This window comes from Pimephales promelas, chromosome 3, assembly GCF_988280905.1.
Source record: "Pimephales promelas chromosome 3, fPimPro1.hap1.1, whole genome shotgun sequence".
NCBI lineage: Eukaryota > Metazoa > Chordata > Actinopteri > Cypriniformes > Leuciscidae > Pimephales > Pimephales promelas.
Genome location: NC_142771.1, coordinates 13,427,356 through 13,448,435, shown reverse-complemented (window position 1 = coordinate 13,448,435; position 21,080 = coordinate 13,427,356). Strand labels below are relative to the sequence as shown.

Here is a 21,080-nt window from a genome sequence, read left to right as displayed (position 1 = left end):
TGTTAAAATGATGACCAATCAGATCAAAGAAGGCGGGGCTGAATGTTCACTGAATTCCAGCGTGAGACTTTTAGTTTTTACAGTGAAAGAGTGCGTGCGTGACAAGATATGTAGCTAAACATTTAATATTTGGCATTTTGGATTGAAAATGTGCAATGATTTATATTATGTCATTCATAACTAAATGTGACGAGACAAGAAGCATTAATTTTTACATTTGTGACATATTAGACATAAAGGGCCCTAATTTAGCGATCTGAAACGCAAGTATCAAGCGCAAAGCGCAAGTAACTTTGTGGGCGGGTCTTGGGCGCTGTTGCTATTTTACTGGCGGGATAAATGACTCTTGCACCGGACACAATTTTAAAAGGGGTTGGTCTGAAGTAGCCTCATCATTCATAGGTGTGGTTTGGGCGTAACGTGAAATAAACCAATCAGAGCGTCATCCAACACCCTTTAAGAGCAGGTGCGCATATTGCATAATGGATTGTTATTATAACGCGGGTTTACCAGGCGCGACCCAGGAGCGTTCACAGCCGATGAGACCAAACGTTCTTGTCAGGGCAGCTGCGCGAAAGATAGAGAAGTGACGTTATATGGGGATGGGAGAAACCACCCAAATCAGCGTCGGTTAAACATTATATACAGTATTTCTTGCCACTTTTGGGCAAACAGGTCTGACTTGGGCACTATTGGGCAAAACAGCTACTTCTTTATTCGATTAAATCATGTTTAATATGTGAATTAGTTCAGTTACTTAGACAAAATCAAATCAAAAACAAACATCTGGTCCCCCCCAATGTTCAAGACGCATGATTACGGCCTTGCTCTTACCTTGCCAACAAACGGCTCATTTATGTATTTATTGCTCCTCAGAACTACTTAAGTCTCCTGAGCTATGAAAGAGCAACTTCTGAGTAATAACATTTTAACTCTGAACACATTCCATAACTTGAGTGCTAAAGCATGTAACCCATACTCTAGCATCATGGTTATATAACAGTTTTTTTTTCCTGAGCTACATCCTGTTCTTGTAATGTTTCTTTGTGAATATCTTATCTTATCTGGTTAATCTGGGCTTCCTGGAGTTAGCCTTTAGAAAATGTCTCCATTTGAGGGAAATTCTTCACAGCTCAGAAGAAAGTTCACCTCTCAACTGTCACGGTCTCAACCTTACCTGTCATATGGCGACCACAAACTTTTCTTACCCTGATAACCAGGTCTGTTTGTGTCTGCCCTTTTCAGTGGCTCGCCGGTGGTCACTGACCTTGCGCTCGGATCTGTCTCTATTCTGCAGCTCTGACATCCCGAGTTGTCTATTAGCTCTAGGTCTTTTCTCTTTAGACTCATATAACATACTAATTTATTTGCATTTCAGTTATTAGCTCAGTGCTCACAATGACTTTCATTGCAATGCTATTTTTTGTTCCCTCTACAAGGAAAAATGTGACACATTCTGCAACTTTCTTTTTCCGAGGAGAAGAAAAAAAAATGTACGATAAAGTCTTTGTTTCATCCCTCCTGCCTTCAGTGATTTTTTCCGTTGTCCTGGGCCCCGTGATGAGGGTCCTATGGTACATAACCTGCTCATTGGTCCATGGGAAAAAAGGGGCCCACCTATAAACTTTTTGTCTCAGCCCGCATAAATCGTAGTGACTGGCCCTGCTGGTATCTCCACTGGAGGCCCGTGAGTAAATTTACTGCTCATTGAGTCGGTAAACTGTCTCTCTCTCCTGCTTTGTCACTGTCATTCTCTCTCTGTCTCACTTCCTTTGCCTGACACTCACTTAATTCAAATTAGAGATGTGTTTGTAAACATCTATGCTAGAGCACATCTCGGCAGCATCTTAATTTACCACGTATAAGTAAGCTGTGCAATAGTCCCTCTGACATTAATCTTATGCGCCAGTAACAACGGATGGTGAGGACATAATAATGAAATGAATCGCGGGGTCTCTGTTTGTGTGCTACCTGCACTTTAACGCCAGACACGGGATGGCTCAGACTGGCAGACTGCCACATCGCGTGCCCTGACCGAGCCAGACCTTGACAGATTCATCTTCATTACGCGCACATCAAGACAGCATTCGCTTGTGTACAATTACCTGTGTTTGTTTGTTTGTTTGTGTGTGTGTGGTGAAGATGTAATGCATATGAGACTCATGGGCATTTTGATATGCAGGTTATTGGTGCCACATAAACATACATCACATGCAGGCACTTCAAGAAAACATACAATCTAAGTGATCCATATACATTACTTTAACAAACGTCCCTCTTCTGATCATCCACCACAAGGACAGTTTTTATAACCTTTCAATGAATGGCTGAACATAACTTTTGTTAAAGGTAGAGCAAAGGCTTGTTGGGGTGGTGATGGCGCAGTGGATAAGACACATGCCTTTGGTGTGAGCGACCCGGGTTCGAATCCACTGCGAGACACCAATGTGTCCCTGAGCAAGACACTTAACCCCTAGTTGCTCCAGAGGCGTGCGACCTCTGACATATATAGCAATTGTAAGTCGCTTTGGATAAAAGAGTCAGCTAAATGAATAAATATAAATGTAAATGTAAATGCAAACTAGCTTTGAAAGCATGAGATCCCACCCTCCCTTCAGAAGGTCTCCAAAGACGAGCCTCATTCAAAATACATGAACACACACAGCCAGAGCAGCGTATACAAAGCGTCACGAGAGAATTCAATTACCTCATGTCTCAAAGCACATAACATTACAATAATAAGTAAGGATTAATGTAAATCCAGTCGGTGGTTCTCTCAAAATAACCGCCGACAGGATGATGAGGACAGCTTGAAGTTATTTTGAGAGAACCACCGGCTGGATGTACATTAATTGCACGGCTACTTGCCACATAAGTAAATAATTAGACTTGAAATATTTATCCGAGGTGAAATATTTTATTAGGTCTTTAAATACAAAGCTTCCGCGGAAAGAAGTTGCAGCGCGGATAGTTCAAACTAAACGGACATTTAAGAGAAACGGTATAGTCATTCATATCACTTATTAAACAGCATTTTGCCACATAAATCATTACGGGAATAAGATATATTGATTTCAGATTAAACTGTTTTAAACTCGTACCTGTATTTCAAAAACATTATCTTCTTTTAAACGTGATCATTTGGATGTCTGTGACATAAAATGAATCTATCATGTGCTTGAATGCGAAACTCGATCTGAATATAGCAGCTTGAATGAGAGTGATGATGTCACTCCGGATAGATATTAAATGTCATAAACAAAAGCAGTTAAGGTGTAGTTCACTTCATATGACAACTGTGTCATCAGTGCATCTTTTCCAGTTGTACCACCAGACTATCGCGTCTTCTGCTGGGATTACGTCTTATCTCACCGAAGTAACTGGTGCCCCCTTAAAACAAATAGATGCATGACTTCTTCACTAAATTGGCCTGCCAGGCTGCGACCCGCGTCTGATTTGTTCCACGAAGCGAAAGCCAAGACGACCGAACACAACATTATAGACCTACACGTCAAACTACGAGCATGTGCGCGAATGTGATGTATCGAGTTTGATGGCGGTGACCCCATTCTGCCTTCTGCGGTTACCCAGCGACGAGATGGGCCAAGTCTCGAAGGGTCTCCAAATCTCCAGGCTTGTACTCCCACACGCCTGTTACTCACCCAGCCTCTTTCACACACACACACACACACACACAGAAAACATCCCCGAGCTCATCGGCCAATGATCAGTCGAGCTTACGCGGAAGAAGAAGGGCAGTGATGTCACAACAGGCATAATCTCCATTCAGCATCTCCCTTCTAACTGCAAGCGGACCGTATCGCAGACACGCTGACTCTGTTTTTTTTTTTACCTCTGAAAGAAGATGAAAGATTATAATATTACAGAGAGGGGCATCATTATGTCAATGACAATATGCACCATATTGTTGCAGAGATACAAATCCATATCCCTGATCCAAGGCACATAAGATGGATTAAAACAAAGCTGGTCAGAAATGGACAGCGTGAGATCCATCTCTTTATGTGCATGCGACCTGCAGTTTTAAAGGGACAGTTCCCCACATCAAATATGGTAAACACGTGTGAACCAATGATATTTGTCATATGTGTTGTGCTCTATGTGTTTATATCTGTATAAAAGCCTAAATTAAATCAGTTTATCAGATCGATTGTCTCTCTTCAGACTCGATTCATGTGAATACATTTTAATATGCCTTCTTGACTTTTTTTTGGATCTTGTCAGTTTTGGTTACCTTTAAATGGAGGGACAGAAACCTCTCAGGATTCATTGAAAAGATCTTAATTTGTGTTTTGAAGGTGAACCAAATTTATACATGTTTGGAACAACGTGAGGATAGTCTCGTGTTGCCCGACATTTTGATCGACGGCAGATTCCGTCGCAGCTTTCATTGGCCAAGCACTGTCTAACTGACATGTAAAGCAGCCAATCACAGTTAGTTTTGTTCTGGGTCATGTTTAGGGGCGTGAAAATGTACGTCAATGTCCCTACAACAACAGACTGGTGTGTAAAACTCTTCGACGTATTTTAAAGAGGGGTGAACTTTACATACTTCAATACTTCTGAAAATCCAGCATTTAGTTAATCCCGATTGTCACAGTTGTAAACACAATGGCTTCTTCCATAAAGGGGTTTGGCGTAGAGGTCTTCATGGGTATCCGAACCCAAAGAGACCCATATGTGTACTAACAAGGACCAGTATATTTTTTGCAAGCTGGCCGCTGACGTTAGCATTACTTGTTTGCTATAATCTTTGTGGTTTAGATACCTGTATATCAAGACGGTTCATTCAAAATATTATTATAAAATGGGAGAAAGAAAGAGCAATCTGTGGTATGGTGGAATAAGTCTGCCTTCTAAATAATATAGTCAATTGGTAAAGTCATTAGGGGCTTTCGCACCTGAGTAACCTTTTCATAGTTTCTAAAACTAATTGCGGAAATAACCGGATTTTGCTGGTTCTGGAAGGGTCTAAACCAGCACTATAGGAACTACCAGTGATGTAAGTGTACACTGAATCGCTGAATGCTTGTGAAACACCAGCGGCTGCCATTAAAAAAAAAAAAAAAAAGTAGGCACACGCACAGCTCTGACTGGCGATAATCACGGCCGGGTGTTCTCCAATCGACTAGGGTATTACACACAATGTTAAAGGGGGGGTTGATTGCGATTTCAATTTTTCATTTTAAATAGTGTGTAATGTTGCTGTTGGTGCATGAACAGTATCTGCAAATTTACAGCGCTGAAAGTTTAGTGTAAGCAGAGATATCGTCTTTTAAAAATCCGGAAGTTGAATGCCTACAAAAACGACTCGATTGGGACTGCAGCTGGGTTTTAGACGTCACTAACCCACACATTTGCATCAACCCTCCCTCCGGAATATGCAGAAAAGGGCATGCGCATATTTCTGCGGCTCGTCGAGTGTGTTGTTCACCCAGCTGTCAGGTCTTCTGTGTTCGAGCTTCCCACGGACGCTGTACTTCGTCAACAATGGATACAATTTATGTTTGATTATGTTCCTGAAAATGACAATCGTAATCTAGCTCTCTGTGCTGCGCATTTTACGGAAGACAGCTTCCAGAATCTCCATGAATTCAACACCGGATTCAACAAGAAACTGTTACTAAAACATGAAGCAGATCCAACTTTAAAACCAGAGGCAGCAGTTGTTGGGCCACAATCTGTAAGTAGGCCAAGACTTAATCATTTTAAATGTATTTGCATGTATAATTCCAGACGTAGCCTTGTGTTTTATTCTTTTTCAAATGCCAGCGCTGGCTTTATGGCCACTAGGCTACTAGTTATGCTATTTTGTGTCTATGACAAATGCGTACAAACATTGTGGACCTGAATTTAGTATAAGTGCTAATGTTGTAAATGTATTTTTCATGTATATATGCTTTATGACGTTATTTTCGATTTGATCAAGACCGTAAACTAATGTCAACGCGGTTTGTGTTTAACATTAGTCGCCAGTCAGTTGCTATTGTTGCCAGTCAGATGCTATTGTGTAAAACAAACGTGTATAAAGTTAAAAAATGTAGCAAATTATCATTCAAAAACGTTTAGTAAGAGCCGTGTGTGGTGAGTTTCTGTTTGACTCTCTTCATCGCCGCTTTCTCGGTCTGATTCTCCCTCAAACTGATACTGCAGTTCGACACCATTATTTACATCTGGACCGGAGCTCACGTTTCGCCCATAAAGGTAATGGGCGTTAACCTTCCGGACAACGTGAGCAACAGTTTAGCCAATCACAACACACCGGGCCAAACTAACCAATCTGAGCCCACTACGTGTTTCTGAGGGAGTGGTTTCATAGACTCAGGAAGTCAACCGCTCGTTCGAGGACAGAGGAGAGCGCGGCTGACAATAAAGGTGAAGTTTATGAAAAATTAGACTTTTAAAAAAAGTAAAAAACCACAAATACATGTTATATTGCACCCCATAAATACAATCATGCAAAGAAAAAAAAGCAGTCAACCCCCCCCCCTTTAAACAGACCCGGGACCCGAAGTACTGTAATAGATTGGGACCTGGGACCTCTGTGAAGACCTCTAGTTTGGCATCACAGCATCTTTGTTTCCAGGCGGACCGTTAAAGAAGGCGACACACACACACACTTTCTGGATAATCCAACCAATCAGACGATGACCAGTGGTGGAAAGTAACGAAGTACAAATACTTTGTTACTTTACTTAAGTACATTTTTCACGTATCTTTACTTTACTTAAGTAGAATAAATAGAGCCTACTTTTTACTTTTACTACGTTACATTTTGCAGCAATTATTCTACTTTCTACTCCACTAAATTTCTACAGCTTCTGTTACATTTTCATTACATTTTCTGATCAGTTTTTCCCCGGCCAAAACGTAATCTGACCGTCCGTTCGTTGCACGTTTGTCTCACTAGTGACGTTTGGTTGCCATAGATACATCAACTATATGCGTCTCGCACGCAGTGTGTTTATCGTGCAATTTATACGCGAAAATTAGTTTTTACGTGCATACGAAACACACCGTGTGTAATATACGTTTGGTTAGGATTATGGCAAGCCAAGAGGTTCAGAATTACACCATAAATTAATCGCGTTTACTGCCAAACATAGTTATTAACATATAGTAAGGATAAGCATGGTTTATATTGCCTAATTGCAAGCTTGTTTCAGAAATGGTGACATTATTGAACATCATTATAGGAGTATTAGGTTGAATGAGTTAGAATTAAACGTTTTATTAATCATTAGAAAATAGTCATTAAGAGAATCAATTGTTATGCAAGTACTTTTACTTTTAATACTTAAAGTACATTTAAAATCAGGTACTTTTTACTTAAGTATGGTTGTCATTGTGTTACTTCTACTTTTACTAAAGTATATATTTATCTGGTTATTTGTACTTTTACTTAAGTACTGAGATTCAGTACTTCTTCCACCACTGACGATGACTTAAGTGTTTCCAGTTAGTTGTGCCATATGCATCAGACGTTCAGCCAGCGGTCCGAAGGCATGACGTCTGAGGCTGAGACTAACATGAGGATGATTAAATAATGGCAGACTTCTCATTTTAAGCGTACTATTGCTTTAAGCTCGATCCTGAAGGATGAACATTAGCCGCCTCATAAAACTACAGCAGCGCACAACTCACGGACACACGCAATTACTTTACAAGCATACCGCCCCAGAGCACAGACAGGATATTTTTCCACACCACACATTACTCTTTCTGAGCTAACACACTCTCCCACCAACACTTGCTCCCCGGAGGAGGATGTCATAACAATACGGGTCCTTATAAAGTAGCCGCCGCGCATGTGTGTGTGTGTGTGTGTTTGTGCACAAGCGTGTGAAAAAGCCCCTGGCTCAAACCTGCAGTCATACCTTAGCAGGTGCTTCTTTCCACTCGCTGCATCTGTTAATTGGGAACAGTCTGCTAGAAGACTCGGGCTTAGCGTGGCCGCTGCCTTGTGACTGGTCATTAGAGCATAGAGTGAATCCAGAGGGTCTGTTAGGCTACTTACAATAGGACAACACACACACACACACACAGTTACATTCCGCTCACTCTGTCTATTTCTCATTTTCTTTCTATCTTCCCCTGTCTTCCACCCCCCGGGGGAATGAGCGCATCGATTCATCCACGCGATCTTTTTTTGGCCAGCAGTCAGGTGACCTTTTTCTTGTGGTCTTTCAGAGCGGGCAGTCTGACGCGACTGCTCTGTCGTCTTTGTCACAATATAACTGAAAGAACAGGAAAAGGATGGTAGCAGATAGAGAAAGAATCAACGCTTATTCCTCCTGAGGGTCTGACGGTGAGGTTTGAGTGCGGCCCACCCACGTTTCCTATGCCTGCGGGTATAATGGTTTATAAGCACTTTGAGAGACTAGAAATGAATTAAAAGGTAGACGCTAGAACATTTATATTGGATATACATCCACTGGGTGAGGATGATCGGGCACAGCTAGTGTGATATTGCTTTTACACAACAAGACGTTAATATCGAGTAACTTGCATTTTTTTTTTTTGAGACACATTTTTTTGAGGCGCTTTTCCACTGCATAGTACGGTACGGTTCGGCTCAGTACACTTCGACTCGGCGCGGGACAGTTCGGATCACTTTTCGTTTCCACCGCACTAGTAAGTGTGTGGGACTGATCGTTATTTGCGCGCGCCCTTACTGCCACGACATCATCTTAAAAGCGCCACATTTTCAAACCCACAACACAGGAACAATGGAGACTATCGAGCGGATGGTGTTCCTGATTCTCGGTATGTGGTTGTTTTTAACTGCTAGACGGAAAAATGTGTTTAAAATGAGGCTGATGGCAGCAAAACAAAAATACTGCTAAAAAAGTGTCTCGTGTCGCTAATCCAATGACGCTAGTAGTGACGCAGGGAATGACGATTCTGTCTGACCAATCAGTGATCTGCAGTGTTTCACGTCACATTTTAGTACCGGTACGGTACGCTTGGAACCTCAACAGACCAGGTACCATTTAAAGCGACCTGAAGCGAACCGTACTGTACCGTACCATGCAGTGGAAAAGCACCACAAGTGAGACGTACCGAACCGTACCGTACTATGCAGTGGAAAAGCGCCTAATGTTGCTTGTCGAATTTGTCTGTTTTTGCTCTGCCTATAAAAACTGAACTGAAATGAACTGTTGCATATTTTGAGCGACACACAGACGTGGCGATTTGTTTGATTTGGAGAATGAGTCAGTGTTTTGAACACTTCGGTTGAGTGAATTATTAAACTCTCGCTCATAAATACAGTAATTTGTCGTCACGTCCTATCAGCACTCCTGGAACATTGCTCGACCAATCAGATTTAAAGGAAATGCAGTACATGCATTGCATTCAAAAGACTTTTTTAAAGAAATTAATAATTAAATTGATAGTCATTCATAAAGTATTTTTCAAAGAAATTATATTCCTATATTTAAAACATGCATCAGTTTTCAAACATGAAGCAGCACAGTGGTTTTCAACATTGATAATGTTAATAAATGTATCAAATCATTATATTAAATTAATTTTTGAAGGATCAAGTGACACTGATAATTCAGCTTTACATCAGATTTTATATATTATATTTTTTATTTTATATATTCAAATAGAATATATGCATAAAATAGATTAACCTCAAAAAATGAACTGAAGCACTTTAAAGTATCTTTAATTACTGTATTTTGTAAGTTTCCAATAAAGTGGGTGATTATTCAACTCTCAACTAAACACTCTTAAACACACGCCGAATTAAATTGTTTTCATTGCAAATGTGAAACGCTTAAAATGTCTGTACCAAAACAGTATGTTTAAAGACACTGTAAATGCTTCACATTTCATTCATTTATTTATTAATCAGTCTAATTAATGAAATGCTATGGACAACAGATTTATTGGTTGACATTGCTCTACATTCATTCAATAGCCATATATAGCTAGTTTTCGTATTGTGTTCCTTTACACGTCATGTTTATGTCCCCGTTTCGTACTGTATGTTCGTTATTCCCCTTCAAAATAAAGCAACGAGAAGGTTTGTATAGCAGATGACACAAACTAACCCTAACCCTAATTTTCAGCATCATCACTGACATGCAAATGCTGATTTGATAACATAAAGTGTTCACTGTCACTTTTAATCAATTTAATGTCCTTGCTGAATAAAAGCATTCGTAACTTTTGAATGATACTGTATATTCAGCATACATAAGCATTAGATAAAATTATTCATACTGTGATACAAGACACAACGCCCACCAATACTGCATCCTGCTTCATCTAATCCTCCCTCCTCCTATCCTCGCACTCAACCTCTTCACTCCTTCATTTATATAAATAATGAAGGCTGTGCGGATAAAGCTGGAAGGAATATTTTGCCAGCAAACACGAGTGGAGCTCACATGTGGGTGTGAGTGCGGCAAAGCCAATCAGGGCGGAGCAAGGGACGATCAAAAGGCTGGCCCGCTCTGATCTCTGTTAAAAGTAGGATGAATAATTTAGACGACATGCTTTGAAAGCTAAAATGTGCCCTGGCCACGCCTCCTTTTGGCTGGTGTTGAGGCCAGGGAACTGAGGAAGTCTTTTTGGGAAGGCAAATTGTTAAAAACGTCTGTCGTGAGTAAACAAATGCAAATCAACATGTTAAATGGTTGAATTATGGTTCGTGTTTATGTACTAATTAACACAACGGTCATTCATTCCATGCTAATGTAAGTGAGTCATCGAATTTAAAGTTTGAAGGGATTTGCTCCAGGCTTGATGCTGCGTTCAAAAATCTGCAACTGCAGAAAGTTGCAGCTGGTTGTGTGGGAGAGGATTCGACTGACGCCAAGAGCTGGGACTAATGCAATATTCTACTTTATTTAATAGTGTTGCCTCATACACAGCAGCCAGGCTCTGTCAAAAGCTGAAGGGGTTTAACCTAGAATACATTTCTATTGAGTCTCTTTAAACTCTGCTTTTCGCCTGTCTCAAGATGCTCTCGCTGTTTCCCGCTCTCTTCGGCGCTCCCCTCTCTGACCTGGTATTCCTTCCTTTTCCACAAACAGAGGATGGATCGATTGATCCGCCTTCACCCTGACATTGAAGCTATCCCGTGAAACCTGTTCTGCATGCATGTGTGTGCGCACATTTAGATGAAGCAAACGCGTCAGCCTCAAGTGTGAGCAGAAAAAGGGTAAGTCTTTGCTTTCGGGGCTGTATTTGGCAGCGCTCCGTCCTAGTGTCTGCCAGCTCTAGTCTATCACCTCGGGGCCCAGGAGTCACAGCAGTGAGAAAACAGATTGATTTCTCCCCTCCTACGTACAAACAATTAACTACAAGCCGCTCAATTAGAAACACGCTGTAGACGCCTTCAGACACGTCTTTTCCTTTGACCTCCGCTCTTTACCTCTCTCGATGAATTCTTCTATCGTTACCGATCTGACTCGGCCTCCTTGGTTTCCAGACAACTTGGTTTGTCTGGAAACAGCGCACCTCATCTCAGAAGTCGTTAATGTGCATCACTCCAGTATTGAGACAATATGGGTCAATGGACATTTAACAGTGGTGCAGATTCTACTGTGAAAACACTGTCTTTAATGCAATGTGTGATAAGATCTCTACAAAAATCAATGGTACGGTTGTGCGCCATTCGGAAGTCAATTGAGAATGCCTTTAAATTCGTGAATTTGAAGAAAACAGAGTGCAGAACTGCAATTCAAATTAGATTTTAAGGAAGCAGAATTAAACTGGCTATCTGTCCAGGGTGTTTTGCACGTGGATGGATGGATGGATGGATGGAAGCATGATGGATGGATGGATTGATGGATGGATAAGTAGATGTATAAGTAGGATGCATGACTAGGTTGTGGATAAGATGGATGGATGACTAGGTGGATGGATGGATGGATGGATGGATGGATGGATGAATGAATAAGTAGATTGATAAGTAGGTGGATGGATAAGCAGGTGAATGGATAAGTAGGTGGATGGATGGATGGATGGATGGATGGATGGATGGATGGATGGAAGCATGATGGATGGATTGATGGATATATAAGTAGGTGTATGGATAAGTAGGTGGGTGGATGGATGGATGGATGGCTGGATGGATGGATGAATGAATAAGTAGATGTACAAGTAGGTGAATGGATAAGTAGGTGGGTGGATAAGTAGGTGGATGGATGGATGGATGGATGGATAAGTAGGTGGATGGATGGATGAGTAGGTGGATGGATGGATGGATGGATGGATGGATGGATGGATGAATAAGTAAATGGATAAGTAGGTGGATGGATAAGTAGGTGGATGGATGGATGACTAGGTGGATGGATGGATGGATGGATGAATAAGTAGAAATGTAAGTAGGTGGATGTATAAGTAGGTGGATTGATGGATGACTAGGTGGAAGGATGGGTGGGTGGATGGATGATGTATAAGTAGGTGGATGTATAATTAATTTGATGGATGGATGGATGGATGGATGATGTATAAGTAGGTGGATGTATAAGTAATTTGATGGATGGATGGATGGATGGATGGATGATGTATAAGTAGGTGGATGTATAAGTAATTTGATGGATGGATGGATGGATGGATGGAAGCATGATAGATGGATGGATGGATGGATGATAGATGGATAAGTGGATGGATAAGTAGGTGGATGGATGGATAGATGATAGAAGGATAAGTGGATGGATAAATAGGTGGATGGATGGATGGATGGATGGATGGATGGATGGATGGATGGATGGATGGATAGATGATGGATGGAAGCATGGTGGATTAATGGATGGATGGATGGATGGATGGATGATGGATGAATAAGTGGATACATCAATGTCTAATTGTGTGGATAGATGGATTAAAATAAACTGAAATTAGAATAAATAAATAGTATTAATGTACTTATAAGAACTATATTCATACAACAATAAAGAACAACAAATATATGAAATCTGAATATATAAATGAAAATCTAATAGTATTGTTATAAGACTTCCTGTTTGGCCCTTCATATATGTTATACGAGATATAATTGAATTTATTTTAATTGTAAATTGAGCAAATCAACTTTAGTACCTTCAGAATAAAATCAAGCACATCTACTTGGGTATTACAGGTACCATGCAGGCTGAGAGAGAGCTCGGTTTGTCAACCAACAAAAGCACCTCTTCTGGCCGTCGCTAAATGCATATCACAACAAAACTAAGGTTAAAACCGGTCAATGGACAATTGAGAGTGGAGCAGTTTTTCCCTGGGTAAACATCTTTAAAGCAATGTTGGGTTAGATCTTTGCTAAAGATCAACCGTACAATCGCTCGGACTCAATGCACCACAAAAACGATAAGAATTCTCTCAAAGAAGGGCCAGAATCCATAAAAACAAATACAAGCTATATTCGTTTGGGTGAAGATTCAATAGCACCTACTTCCACATCGAGTTTTTCCCCCAACTGTAGCTTATCTACATTACCCGGTCACACCAAACATGCTTTTCAGCGGCGGCAGTCAGAGGCGCGTACCTGAGGGATAAATATTATGGTGTGACATTAATCATAAGGATTTGGTGCCTTCTCTCAGACATACTCGCGGTGTGTAGACCGCTGCAACCAATCCGATTCCACTCCACTCAAAGCTCAAATGAGATTTGCTTTCTTCTCTCCAGACATCAGCACATAAGCTATGACGACTAGAATCGAGACGTCTGAAATCCCAGACATAACCGCCGTAAGCACATCCATACAGCTACACTAAAATACAACAATGCAACAAATACAACACACAAATCCCAAATCGAATAGCTTTTGTTTGCTCTTAACACCCATGTTGTTTTTAAGCGATTTACAGAAAGACCAATTCAGGACTCAAGGCAGGTTCTCCAGAAAGACGTACGCTGCGATGCATGAAGGGCACACATCTCCACTCTTCCACCTTGGGGACTCAGAGCTGTGTAAAAACACATGCTGATCAGCCGGCGAGACACAAAACAAGGTTCCTGTCCCTCTGTCAAGTCTCTGACACACTCTATCTGAGCTTAGGTCAGAGACGTGTACTTCCCTCCGCCTGGATTTCAACAAGCACAGAAAAAAACGATCACATTCAATATGTCACCATCTGGCAATGCTTGGGTTTGTGTTGTTTTGTCAGTCATAAAAATGCAGCAAAAACTTAACATATTCAGGTCACTCAACAAAACAGGTGCCATTTCTGTCCTTCATATACGTGTAAAAAAGGACTTTACAACAAAAAGCAGGTGTCAACTTCCACTCTATTTTTTACCTTCTGTGTTTTTAACTTCTCCTGGCTGAATGCACACTTACATGAGGCAAATATGCATATTTTGATGAAAACAAAGTCCACAGATCAGCAACATTCACCATGGATTTAATGTAGCAACACTAACTGTAACCATGGAAGTTTGGCAGGAATAGTAAAATACTTTCAAGTACATCACACAGCTATTTCCAGCACTTCAAAACTCAAATATTATCATATTTGAATGTTATTTTTTAATGTGATGACCAAAACATTATTTGAATGAGCAGCAGCTCATTTGCATTTAAAGGGACATGGTGCATTTTTGCTCACCCTCAAAAAGTGACAATTGTAAAATGCTCTAAAAAAAACAACAACAATCTGTCGGTTATTTTTAGCTAAAACTTCAAATACACACCAGTGGCGTAGGCAGAAATTGTATTTTGGGTGGGCCAGTGAAAATGTGAGTGGGCCTATAGGTTTTCATAGAAAAAAATACTTCAATAATAATTAACTTTAGAGAGTAGAAAAATTAATAGACAAACTGCAAAAACAGTAACACCTTTATATTCGGAAAATCATCATGTTCAACCAACAGAGCTCAATAAAGGCTGGACAAACCAGTGTGTAGACAATAACTTGTCTATTTTATTCAGGCCATGCTGACTAAAGTTAGCAGTGCAAAGACAGTTCACCTGAAAATAAAGTAAGCTAAAATAATAATATCGCAGTTACATCGGCGGGTAAACCCGCGTCAGGTAGACCGGGAGAGAGGGAAAGCCAGCGCCTGACTAGTCTTCTTGTGGGTTAATGGTCTGAAGAACTGGCTGGGTGGACTCGATAGATGAAGGCAGTGGCGTGTCTTCTTCCTCAACTCTCGCTTTTTCCAAATAGCACATTAAAGAAAGTTGTTTAGCCGCTATTTTGGCGCCGCCGAGAGTTTTCCTATCGGAACCCCCAGCAACCATTGCAACCAATAACGTTCCGGAGGGAGGCTTCTACAACTTGCTTCGACAGTTGCATTTTATTCGGCAAAACGAATTAAACATACACAGCAGTCAACAATAAATCAGGTATATATTAATATATTTTCTTAAATACATTTGAATTATAAAAATAAACTAAAAATGTATTTTTATCAAACTTGCCTAGGCGGGCCAGTGAGTAGTGTGGGTGGGCCAGTGCCGCCCTGGGCCAAAACTGGCTATGCCCTTGATACACACTCTGGGGACATCAGATACTTATTTTACATCTTGTGAAAAGAGCATTATAGGACCCTTTAACTCATAAAAACAATGCTTACTATTAGAGATGCGCGGATGGGCTATTATTTCATTCGCAACCGCATCACAAATCTCATCATCCGTTCGCCATCCATCCGGACCAACCTTTTTGACCAATTTTCAAAACCGCACTTGCCCGCCATCCACTGATTGGGTGATACAAGGCGCTGCTGATGACAGCCACGAGAACTAGAAACTCCGTCTCTGATCGGTGCAGGGACAAAAATAAATAGCCTAAATTAACGGACGAAACTTGTCAAGCTGTTGGTGGAGGTTTGAGGGTTAGCAGCACACTTGTGATGCACCATATTAGACGTACCCGTCTTGTGGCTGTCATGAACATAACAGCCATAAACAAGCTACGCAGGTTTTGCAGATTACAAAGTTTGCACTGGTGTCAACCTGATTTACCACTCTGTAAAACTTATTCCAGGCAAAACTTTTCTGACCTTCTATTTCCTTTGTTTTTGAGTTTGTCACGTACTGTACCTCCTTCGCCGGCGTTGCCAACTCTGATAAGAACAAGCAGTCTCTGCATAGACTCGACTAGCAGCCTGATGAAAATTTGACTATTTAAGTATAGTCAGATAACAATATTTAACAATGTATAAATATATTTTTGGTTCAACCGCCCACCACTCGCCCTAATTTAATTCTGAATTTCAATTGTAAACGCCAACCGCGCATCATTACTCCCTATGCTTTTCAATAGAGGGTGATCTTAAAATTTAAACCTTCCGTTACCATCATTTTCTTTAGTAAACAGCCGAAAACTGAAAGGTGTATAATAGAAATGAACCTTATCAAGCCTATGTACTGTATGTAGTAAAGGTTTAAAACACAAACAATGCAAAAAAAAAAAAATGCTCTCATTCAGAAGTCTTGAAATGCCACAATCAAGGATCATATTTGAACAGTGACTCTCATGCACACAGCTCTACACAATTCCAGCTATTACAATACGCATTGTTTTCAGGATTGAATGAAGAATAAATTAGACTAATGAACAGATGGGTGGGTAAAAATGGTGGGTGGGATTTGAACAATACGTTTTGCAGAATGCTGGGAGGGAGACATGTGAATCTCAGTCTTTACTGCAGCGAGCAGGCTTTGACCTTTTGTGTAGGAAATGTATCTTATTTATACTGTTGTGCTGCACGTTTGGTTTGTTCAACAAGAGTCCCACTGCTCTCCGACTGCCACTGAAGCTCTTCAGTGACTCGCACACAAACACACACAGACAAGGTAACATCCTTTATTACTGCTATGTCATGCACAGAAGATGAACCACAGGATCACAGACACATGCTCACAAACACAAACACCCACTGGGTGCACACTGGGAGCAAACACATGTGTGTGGCGCCAGGGAGGCAAGGTCACGGCACAAGGCTGTTTCTCTTGCACTGTGGGCAGAATGCCGGTCACGCGCAGCAACAGTCAAAGGAAAGACTAATCACTGATGAGTTCTTCCATTTATCAGTTGCTTCTCTGAGCAAAATGGTGAGAAAATGGAGACGTAAAGCTTAATCATACTGAACAGGACAACTTACACCAGTGTGACTTTCCACACCAGTGCTGGTTTGTTTTTTTCTCCTCACATAGCTACATGACCTTTACACAACATCTCAATATTTGTCTAAAACTGTGCTCAGATTTGCCAAAACACAAAATTTTGCAATCCAAAGTCAGAAATTTTAATTATGATTTTAATAAATGTAAAAAAATACCCCAAAAACCTTCTTAAAAAAATGAAGATTCTGTCATAATTTCTCCTCATATCATTCCAAACCCATTACACAAATCTTCAAAACACAAATTAGAATGAATTCCTCTAAGAGGTTTCTGTTCATGAAACTAAAACTAGGGAAATAATGCCATCGTAAAAGTTGGATTACTTTTGCGATACTTTTACACCCTCATGTTATGAATCAAGAGATCTATTCCAGGTTTTCTGAAGAGCTACGAATGCTTTACATGATTTAACAGTTTTAATTTGGCTTTTCTTCACATATAAAATATGATCTTCTAAGTTTTAGTTACCTCTCAGGTTTCATCATTAAGATGTGTGTTTCGAAGAGTTATACTGTAGGTTTGGAACATATATCACCCAGATTAACTCTTTTTAAGAAATCTTAAAGGGATAGTTCACTTTGAAATTAATTTTTGATATGTTTTAGCTTACCTCAAGGGCATCCAAGACGTAGGTGTCTTTGTTTCCACAGTATTTTCAATTTTGACATTTTTTCAGTCAAACCGTTGTTGTCTATCAGTCATACACTGGAGGCTAAAGGGGTCCACCAAAAAGCATGCACAGAGAAGTCCAAATTAAACATGATTTAATGACTCGTAAATGTAAGTACACATTGATGGCCTAAGACACGAAACGAGCGGTTTGTGTGAGAAAACGAACCTTTAAGCGAGACACTGAGACCAGGTTGATACTTAAATGAAACAGCAATCAAATGTTCATGTGAGCGGAAAACAGGCCTTTAGGAAATCTAACCTGGCTGACTTATCACCGTCTGCTCTGCGTTTCGTATTGTGCAAGCACGCATGCATAAAAGTACAGCTGGAGGGTGAACACAGCTGTGGAATATCTCCGCCGTCGAACATGCAGGTTTTGCGTTTTTTTTACTCCTCCGGCCTAGTCAGACTCGCCCCTCTCCAATGCACACGTTCAACCGCCTGCCACCGCACTAGATGACTCAGCCAGGCGATGAAAATCCAGTCTATCTTCATAGTGGCGAAGGACCGGCTTAAAACTTTTCTATTCTTCTTCATTCTCCAGACAAAAAAAAAAATGAGCCAGCCTCCAGTGCTGTATCTGAACAACCCACAAACCCAGCAGGCCTGAGCGCTGCGACTCAGAAGGGTTACGGGGCAGCAGTTTGGAGACTAAGACTGTTTTAGATTACAGTGGCATTTGCCTGAGAGAACTCGCTGAAATATTAATCAGGTCAGAGTTAACAGAGCTGTCAATCTCTGCGCTGCACTGAATTTGAATTCTATTACTGGTTTTTGTTGACCTTTGTTGCGTTTTGCATGTGTTGCAAGTTAACGGCGCACATGGAAGGATGCCAGGATTGGAATTATACAGCTGTCTCTGTGGTGTGTGCAGAAATGGGATTCAAAACACCCAATTTTACTGAGCCACTAGCAAGCAATGGCAAATTCTGCTGGCGGATTGGCATTGCAATTCTAGCCATTGCAAGGTCTACTTGAGTCAGAACATTTGGCCCTTCCCAGCAGCCTTTGCCCAAGGATCCCTCGGACGCTCTGACATCACAGTAAGGGCTCTGATTGGTCACCAGATGGCTGTCCCGATTGGAGTCCGTCCCAGACACTGATGGTGAATCACTGTGTCACTGACATTCTGAATGCGGATCCAAACCCACCACCCCATCGCTTTAAACACATATGAACATTTGCAGCTGCACTGCTTTTTCATTTTGTCATGCCGTTTTTCAAGCACAACACGTCGACTTCACATTTCACCCTGAAATTGCAAACAGCAAATCTGAGAAAGTGTATATATAAATAATATGTGTGAGTATGTGAGTATATCACATTTTATGACAATAAGGAGAATTATGCATTAATATCATACTACAAAACAAATCTTTGGTAACACTTTACAATAATGTCTAATCTACAAATATACAAATATAATATTAATTCCTCGCTCAGAGGCTTCATCTTTTCCTGTCCAGCTTTCAGCAGCTCCATGCTAAGCTCTGTTAGGTGTCTTCTCCCTCCATAATCAGACTAAATGCTGCAGTCTTCTTGTAAGGCAGCCAAGAGGGGCTTAGCAGTCTGGATGATACGCCAAGCCCAGGCTGGAAAAGGGGGAGAGAGGGGAAGGAAAGGAGCCAGAGGGAGCAGGAGGGCTCTTCAGACCGTCTAAATGAGTGCATGTGTTTCAGTTGTGTATCTCTTTTCACTTATGATGCGTTTTTTTTTGCTGTTGTCATAGCGCAGGAGCCAATGAGGAGCTCTCAAGTGCCTGCATTCTTTTTAAATGAACCCCAAATGGAGCTTTGGCCGTACTTGAACCTGAAGAGGCACTTTCTCTCTTATTCCTGAGAGGGACATGAAACAAGAGCACACCTCTACAGCTTACCACACTCCCTTTCTCTTTCTGCCCAATGTTTGTACTGCCTGTACTTTCAACAAACGGATCTGCCTCGTTCCCCATGGGCTAGAAGTAGTACGCACGGTTCTCGTTCCTGTATGGTTTCCGGAATATCCCCTGCATCCCTACTTCATCTCACTTATCAACTCAATATGCCATTCTCAATATAAAACCCCATGACTGTGTAGCTTCTCCTAGCTCTTTACAGCTGCATCCACAAAACTCGGCACAGATCAGGCTGTTCTGACAGTGTCCTTTCAATCTCATCTGACCTAAACTCTACAATCTGAAGCAGACAATCAAAAAATCGATCCACTTCCAAAATCTCCTATATTGCAATGCCTCCAAAATAATTCACACTACACCCACTAAACTTGAGACTACTTTTTCTAACCTATACAATTGAGAAGAGTAGACAATCCCCCAAATCACACAGTCCAGACTTGCACTGGCTGAATGATCTCAGATGCAACTTTCACACAGCAATCCCAGTAAATTACCGTAAAATTACCAGAATGACTTTATCAGTAACTACATTGATCATTCACACGTCAGCTCCACAATACCTGTAAATCCTGTGATGTCAGTCATCGGATATGATCTTTAAATTTAAAATAAGCAATCGTCTTCATGAGGAGGATCGCTTTAGTTTCACTCTCTGCTCAATTTGACACCACTTTTTTAAACTTCTGAGTGAAGGTGATGATCATACAGGACATGTTTTTGCTCTTAAAAACACGAGATGCACACAATAGTATCCAGAGCCGCACCACTGATGAATGCAAAAAGAAGGCAAGGTCTTAATTCTTTGTTCACTCACAGCAACATAACCAGTAATTTACTCGAAATGTTAAAGGTAAACTGCTAGAACCGATTTACCGTTTTTTTTTTTAAGGTCCTGTTTTTACATGATCACTTAATGGTAATTTACCAATAAAGACTGCATGTGTAAAAGGAGCCAGTATGTCGAAATATTTGTGATTTCTAACTTCAACTGTCAAACAGATCTAAACACATGCAAGGCTTTTGATCTGCTTCAAAACACCTTAACAACACAATATACTACAGTAAATCTCAGAGCATCCTAATAAATGCCTAGCTTTGATCTCTATTGACTCTGGGCACTGCCCTTGGAACCACTCAGAACTGCTTAGAAATCAGCTTTATTTGACTTTATGCTGTGTTAAATGTATTGAAACCAAACAAAGCTGATGTGGCCTTTAAATTGATTTACCTTTAAGGTTAATCGGTCTGCATCTCTGTCTGTAAGGGCTACATAACCTACATACAATTACAACAACAAAACTGTATACAATTCAAGACTTTTTTTCCAACATTCAAAGCTCAACATTATGAACAGTTCCAATCTATTGTATCTCACCCGTGGTTCTGTATGACGTC

General features: G+C 40.8%; 1 protein-coding gene across 2 annotated transcripts in view; it reads right to left on the bottom strand.

Annotated features, from left to right (window-relative positions):
• adgrl1a (adhesion G protein-coupled receptor L1a) overlaps nucleotides 1-21,080 on the bottom strand; it is a 232,828-nt gene that overhangs the window by 165,966 nt on the left and 45,782 nt on the right. The gene's annotated exons all lie outside the window — the stretch shown is intronic.